This window comes from Galeopterus variegatus, unplaced genomic scaffold (assembly GCF_000696425.1).
Source record: "Galeopterus variegatus unplaced genomic scaffold, G_variegatus-3.0.2 Scaffold310, whole genome shotgun sequence".
Taxonomy (NCBI): Eukaryota; Metazoa; Chordata; class Mammalia; order Dermoptera; family Cynocephalidae; genus Galeopterus; species Galeopterus variegatus.
The window spans coordinates 162,159-170,695 of NW_007726421.1; positions in this window are offsets into that span (position 1 = coordinate 162,159).

Here is an 8,537-nt window from a genome sequence, read left to right on the forward strand (position 1 = left end):
TTCTCCACTTCTGATTTTGTTTGAAATAGAAAACAGGAGGCCTTTCCTCTGCTTGCATTGCTCTATCAGAGCATGTAAAGGAACAGGAAGCTACGGACTCTCAGTCATACTTAATGCTCAGACATGTACCCTCTTAAATCTTCACTTATGTAACAGAACACAAAATGAAGGCATCTAAAACTGGATGGCCTAGAACTTCAGCAAATGTAAAGATGTAAAAGCTTTCCCAGCGATGAATAAGCATTTAGAATTTGGTCATTTTGTTTTGTTTTTTTAAGTGGTAATAGCCTAGTTTTGAGAAATGTGTGTAGCACATTTTCCCACACTTCTTCTAAAGAAACAACAAAAGAAGTAAATATTATAGAAGATGATTTTAGAGAATGAACATAATTCCTACCCATTAATTACCACATGACTTGATGCCAGGAATGTTCATCTAAAAACAGTTAACTCAGAAGTTTAAATGACAAGGGAAATATAAAATCTAAGGGTCCATTAATATAATCTAACATGTATATGAAAAAGCAGAAAATATTAAATATGGGATAAAAGACACCCAGTTAATATCGATATAAATAATGTAATATTTATTAGGGATATATTTGTCAAAGATGGAACAGGGTTTCATGATGTGCTAAAGAATCTCAATCAGAAAGCTTTTTTTCAAATTTAAATAGGAAATGGGAAATATTTTTAGCACTTTAACATCTATTGTTGAACCTTTTCTAAAGTATATAAGCTTTCCTGACTATCTAAGCACAGAAGAATTATCACAGTTGAATTAACCCCTGATAACAGAGGTATCTAAATATCCATGATAGTGGCCAACTACCATAGAAACTGGGTTGAAGACCAGTATTCAGAACTTCAGGTAGACCCTGGAAAATCCTTTTGGAGAGATAAATTCCTAATGCCAGCTCTAAAACATTTTTTTTTGGGGGGGGGGCTATTTAGACTTACAATCTTTATTTTAAGTTCGTTTGCTTGAATAATTAATTCAAAGTTAAGATTTTATTGGTGAGTTGTCCAGGATTTTAGCAACTGAGTTACTTGGACATGAAAGGTCTTCAAGGATAAAAGATAAAATAAAGTCTGTTCTGTTACAGCTCACATTCCCATAAAGCAGATTAGTTCATTCCCGATTGGTAAAGTGGTCAATGATATGAATATAATGAGGATATCACATAGATCCACATGTAATTTTTTCCAACACATTATTGTTTAGCATAAACAGGTAACAGCAGCCAAATACAAAGTTCACCAATAAAGCTCAATGCAACAAGCTGCAGAGTTCATAAAAGGCCCATCAACCCCGTACTCTTTCTCTTGGATCAGATTGACCGAATAAGTCTGCCTCAGTAGTTTTACTGTCATCTCTCCCTGATCTTTCAAAATTTGGATCTGTCTACAATTCCACAATCTCACTACTTCCTTAAACTCCTTTCTATCCAAATACCATCACTTCTTTATTTTCAAGATAAAGCCTTTTATTTAATGTAGCATTCCTTTATTTATTATAAATTGAACAAGTGGTTTTTTAAAAAATTTTAATGTCAATTAAGAAGGAACAAATTTAATACAAAGATTAACATCCGTAATGAAAAAGAACTCTTAAAAATGAATTAGAAAAATTTAAGCAGAAACTTGGTGAAGGACATGAGCAGATAAGTTACACCCCCATAGAAACTCTCATGTCTAATAAATACACTCTAAGATGTTGCGGGGAGAGAGAAGAGTGGGGCTAAGGCCCTCGGCCCCTCCTCTCAGGGCTCCAGGGGCTTTTGGTTGAAGGCTTTGGTTCCAGCTCCATGGTTGCCCTGGTTGCCTCAGGGCCCAGGGAGTGAATGGCCTAAAATATGTTTTAGTTCTCTCTTTTCACCAGATTGTAGGGAACCACAAAAAGTTTAGCAAAAGACAACTTCCACTTAACTGATTCTGGTCAATTGAGATTTTACTGCCTTAGGAGAATGTTCATGAGTATAGATGCTTAATAACATAGTGGATCTCAAAGAATATTCCCCCCAAACACTATTCACTTATGAAAGGTAAAATATCAGCTTTACAGTGGGGAAACCTGGCAGACACCACCTTAACCAAATGACCAAGGTAAACTTGCAGCAATGGAACTCATCAGCTCCCTGTGTGTCCTGTCAGGAAACTCTGAGGAGAAGTCAGAATCACTCCGGTGGTATTCCTGCCAAAAGCACATAATCTGAACCAAGTCATGAGGAAACATCCCACAAACCTGAGTTAATTGAAGGACAGTCTGCAAAATGACTGGCCTGTACTCTTCAAAAATGCCAATGTCATGAGAAAAAAAGAAAAACTCAGGAAATTGTTTCAGATCTCAGGAGACTGAGGAGACAAGATGACTGAATACCAATTTTTTATTCCTTTTTCTACGAAAGACATTGTTGGGACAATTGACAAAATCTTAATAAAGTGTATAGATTAGATAATAGCATTGTTTCAGAGTTAATTTCCTGATTTTGATGACTGTCCTGTGGTCTTGTAAGAGAATTCACGGTTTTAGGAAATGCAAACTGAAATATTTAGGGAGTTGTTAAAAAGAAAAACTTTAGATAGATTAAATTTAACAGAATTTAACTGAGCGAGAAACCATTTGAGAATCCGGCAGCTGTCAGAACCAAGATAGGTTCAGGGTGACTCTGCCACTGCCATGAGTTCCGGTGAGATTTATAGACAGGAAAAAGAAAGTGAGGTACAGAAACAGCTGGATTGTTTGCAGCTGGACTTTTGACTTATTTGAACAGGGTGAGAACAGTTTGACTGCCTATAATTGGCGGGGACTTGGCTACTTGTTACAAGAGTAGGTTACATCCTGTTTACATAGCGAGTTAGGTTACAGTTCCATGCCTTGAAGAAACTTAATTTAACAGAGTGAAAGGTCATCACACTTATAACTTATTCTTAGATGGGCATGAGAGAACTTTATTGCTGATGAAAATGTTCTGTATCTTGATTGTGGTGATGACTTTTATGTGACATAGGAGGTGCTCAGTTACCCTGGGCTTGGTTTTGGACACACTTCTGGGTTTCAAGCCACTCCCTAAGGTCTCAGGCCCCTCCTCGGGGTCCTCCCCTAGAGGAGAGCTACTGTTGTCAGTTAGACCTATTTTCAGCACCACCATGGGAGAAATGAGGCCACTGGGGCTGGCTTATGCAAATCCAGTGTCTGGGCATGCTCAGCAGAGAGGGATTATATAACCCCAGTGGCTGGGCATGCTCAGCAGAGAGGGATTATATAACCCCAGTGGCTGGGCATGCTCAGGAAAGTAGTGTTTATCCTCTTAATGACCTTCCGCTAGAGGTTCCAGAGAGCACAGAATATTCTTTTTGTTTGTTTGTTTTTGTTTTGTTTTGTTTTGTTTTTTTCCTTTTTGTCTTTTTTCGTGACCAGTAATGGGATCACAACCCTCGGTGTCACGCCCACACCTCGCTCAACCAGTGAGCGGATTGGTCTCTATATGGGATCCGAACCCTCGGCGGGAGCACCGCTGTGCTCCCAAGCGCCACACTCTACCGAGTGCACCACCGGGCCGGCCCAAGAATATTCTTGAATATATCTGGTGCATGTGGTAGAATTTGGCCAATGAACATGCTCCAAGACTAGAGCAACTGAGCATGTGCAAGACTAATGTTACATAACTGGGGGCCGCCCCCTTAATTGAATATTCATTAGATAGAGAAACTATAAAAGCTGAATCCCAGCAGAAGGCAGGGCTGTTGCTCACTGTCCTGGGACCAGCTCAATCTGTGGAGCGTGTATTTCTTCCTTTTTGTGTCAAACTAACCTCAGCAAATGGCTGCTCACTCTCTTGAGCCAGCCTGCATTCTGTACTGAACTTCAAGTGTGTATTTCTTACTTTTGTGTTAAACTTGGTGTGGGCCCTGCTCAGTCTCTGGAGCTATGCCACACTCTCTCTGTAAAGTCTGTCTCTCTTATTCATTATATTAAACCTGTTCTCACTTTCTACTGTGACTCTGCTCTTGAATCATTTCCTGTGGTGGAGTCAAGAACCTGGTAAGAGGACGGGGTGGGTTGAGGCCACCTGTCGGGCTTCCGGACCCTACCTCAGACATCAAATAGTTACATGAATACATACATTTGTCAAAGTTCATTGAATTTGAATGGATGGATTTTATTGTTTGTAACCCTACCTCAATAAATAATGCTGATTTTTTAAAAAATGTTCATTTTGACATTTTATGATATTGTTTTGTGAAGTATCTACTCAAGTATTAAGTCATATGAACTAACTTTATGGTTTTTATGTGTATGGATTTTTATTTGTTGATAGATTGATTACCTAAGCTGATGCATGAAATTCGATAGATTGTCACTGAACATTACAAGCTCACTCTCTCCATTACATGTCATTTTATCTCATCTATTTTAAGTAGTCTGCAACTAGGCTTATAGGTTCTCATGAAAATCTTGCTTGCTTTTTAAACAGCTGCAAATATTTTCTATCTAAAAAACTCTTCTTGCCAATAAAAGATCTCTCCAACATAAAACAACCCCTATATTTTGTGTTATATAAAAATGAAAAAAGAAACAAGAAGAGAATCATGTTGGCTAGTTCACAGGAAATGAAAAACTAGTTCTACAGCCATTTCTGATCTTAAATAATAGGATTTCAGCTGTTCCATGCCCACTGGAGCTTAGACATTAATTTACCATAGGAAGGGGATTGTAAAATAGACTTTCCTGTGGCGAAGAGATTCTAATGCCTTTACACTGTATTATCAAAGCCTTGAAGAAAAGTGAGCAGTGAGGGTCAGCAAATACCATAGAAATTGACTTGCAAACCTCAGGAGTGAAGGGCTGTGGGCGCAAGTAGAAGCTATTCTGACCAACACGTGATTTTGGACCAACCCACATTAGCAAGTCAGGATAAGGCTGCAGGTGCCTCCAGGGGACAGAGCTTAACAGAGAAGTAAGCTGAAAATGTGGTGGCTTTCACTTGTTCTGGCTTTTCCAAACCAACCAGGTGTCCTTGAACAAGTCTCTCCTCTATGACTCAGTCTCCTCATCTGCAAGATGAAAGATTGTGTTAGGTGATCTTTACAACTGTCTAACCTCCTAGGATTCTGAATCACAAGATCTTTGACATGGAGCACAAAAGTCTTTTCTACTTAAATTTCTGCCCTTTCTCTCCCCCTGGCTTTCCACATCTGACAATATTGTCATATTCATTATCTATAGTGATACGTGGGGCATTCTTTGTATAAGAGGAAATATTTAGATGATTTCCATTGTAGTTTTTGCTTATTGAGGATATAAAATGTTTCCTTTTTTTTCCCTACTATTTTCCTGAAAGTAACCACAAAACTCTCTACAGCATGTACAGTAGCAGGGTATAGATACAGATAATAGATAAAAATACACTGTTTGCTTAACTTATGTCCTCCAGGAATTTCTAAGTAATTGAATGACTACTGGGTAAAAAATATCTGTGTGGATAAGGCTATAGATTCTCTTATCACCATTTACAAATAAACAGATTCTAGACTTTAAAATGACTTGCTTAACAAGGGAACCTTCTTTTCTTTGAATATAATCAAGAAATGCAGAGAAAGAACTATTCCAGCCAAAATATGAGGGCAGTTCAAGTGTCAGCTTTAAATTACGTATGGCTTTACCTTGTGGTGAAAATGGCTACTTTAAACTCAGCCCAGGTTCTGAAGCTGAAAACTGCCCTACCTAAACAAAAATGTTGGAATAAACATTTTTGCCTTAAAGAAGAGAAATGCACCCAGACCGACGGAAGAAGCCACTTTTCAGCCTTGATGTTGCCACCTTTTGGGACTGCCCCGGAGTACTATTTTTGTCAAACCGTCTTTCTGAGAACACTAGTGTTTTAGTTTGTTTTGTGCTGTTATAACAGAATACCACAGACTGTGTAATTTATAATGAACAGAAATGTATTGGCTCACAGTTCTGCAGGCTGGGAAGTCTGAGATCAAGGTGCTGGCAGCATCTGGCAATGGCCTTCTGCTGTGTCATCATGTGGTGAAAGTCATCACGTGGGGAAAGAGCAAAGAGAGGGTGAGAGAGAGACAGAGAGAAGGAGGCTGAACCTTCCCTTTTAAAACAAACCTACTCCCTTAATAGTGAACCCACTCCCCCAGTAATGATATTAATCTATCATGAGGGCAGAGCCTTCATGGCCTGAGCACCTCTTAAAGGTCCCACCTTTTAATACTGTTACAATGACAATTAAATTCCAACATGAATTTTGAAAGGGACAGTCAAACTGTATGTAGCAAATAGTCATGAAAGATAGATGTGTACAGAGATTCTGAGATAAATAGGCAGGGAAATGCTAAGCTCTACTTTATATAGAAGAGTCACAATCTACCTTGGCCCATTCAAAGCTCTGAGATGTTCTGCAATTATTAAACTATATTTAACTTTATCATTAACTTTATTTAAGTTGGAATATTTCAAACCTAAGTGACCTAATTTTTCCACATAAGCTCTTCCTGTCCTACAGAACATACTTTTGGAAACCCAGCATCAGTGTTAATTTTAGGGATAAAATGCCCAGAATAGATCCAGGTCCTGACTGAACATGCTGTCTGAGCAGGTCACTCCAACAATTCATAAGCTTCTTTGGCAGAGCAGGGGTCTACCTCGGGGTAAGACACAGGGCAGCAATCACCAGGGAGCATCACCTAGGGCTGGCAGAGGAAAAGGTTCAAGCAAGCTATTTGGATCCTTTAAGTAGGAAATGGTTGTGGGGCTGAATGGGGTGGTGATGACGGGGTACAGAATGATCTTCACTCTTTCTGAGGACTGGCTAACCTCAAATTGAGGGTCAGAGCTAGAGCTTCTATCTGGAAAACTGATCTGGCAAGCAATGCACTTTCATGATGAAGCTCCCAAACTCCAGGCTCCAAATTTGGCTCAGCCCTTAGCTAGTCATGCAACCCTGGGCAAGTTACTTAATATTCTATGTTTTCTTTTCTTGAAAAATAGGAATGAACCTATTTTCTGGCTTGTTGTGAGGGTGAAATGAAATATTAGTTAAGGACTTACCCAGTATTTGGTACAAATTAAAGTGTTCCAGATAAAGTTAGAGATTGTCTTTGTCAATGGGAAAAATACTGCTACAAAATAAGTTCATGAATACTAGCTTAACAGTAGCATAAGAAATCAGCTAGCAGAGAGCCACAAACAAGAGGTAGCAAGAATACCTCACATATTAGTGAGAATCTTTGATTAGAACCCAAACTCTTTTTGCCCTAAAAGTGAAGAAAGTAGGAAAGAAAGCCACAATTTTGTTAAACGGTTTGTAGACAGATAGGTGTAGATGGGGAAAAAAATAACTTATACGCCTTGCTATTTGCATTTATAAACCTTGGTTCACATTATATCTCTGGGCTGGTTTCTAGTAATTATAATCAATTCTTAATTTTATTATGAAAGAGTTCAGTCTATTGTTTAATGAGTATAAAGTTTCAGTTTCACAAAATGAAAAGTTGTGGGGATCTGTTGAACAACAATGTGCATGTACCTAACACTACTGCACTGTGCACATAAAATGGTAAATTTTGTGTTATGCATTTTTTTACAATGATTAAAAATAAAGAGAGAGAAAGAAAAAGAAGGGTTCAGTCTGTATATTGCCTTCATATGGACCTCAGTGTGGGTGACACCTTCAGGGTTGAAAGTAAACAGACTTACACAGTGGCCCATTTATTTCAGTGGGGGCAGAGGATATGGGTGGACACTTAATGGCTTTTGAAGGGCCACAAACAATGAATACATTGTGTAATGATAAATATAGTAATTATCCTGATTTGAGCATCACATATTGTAGACAGATATTGATACTTAACACTGTACTCCAAAGATACATACAATCAATTATGTTTCAATTAAAAAAAGTAATAATAAAGAAAATCGCTTTGATTCCGTTCAAGATTTGGCAACAAACAGGTTGCTCATGGGATGTGGAGTTGGGTCCTGAGTGGGCTTTGATTTTATTCTTTTGAAAGTAACATATTACAATTGGGAAAAATATGTTCAAAACTGAACTCAATTTTTTTGCAGAACTACTCCACCTATTTCCCACCACCCCTATCCAACCTTCTCACCAAAAGCGGAAACCCGAGCGATGGATTGGGTGCTGATAAAATAACAACCGGCAATCCAGGAAACAAAAAGTGTGCCTATATGTGTGTGTGTTTATTAAAAGTTTTACTGATGTAAATATGTATGGCACTCAGTTTATAAATAATGATAACCTACCAACCATCTTTATTGTAAATTCCATGTAGCCAATTGATTTTCATAGAATCCTTTTGTTGGTTTTTGCTGAACTCTTGTAACTCTAGTCATTCTGTGTTGCCACCAATAAATGAATGTGGCTTTAACATGAATATTGGTTGCTATTTTTATTTGCAGTAATGAATATGAAGCAAGGAAGATGTATACTTGAATTTCACTCATTCGTCAGTGGTGCAAGTAACTTAGCTGAATCAGATAACAGATTCTGAATAGTGGA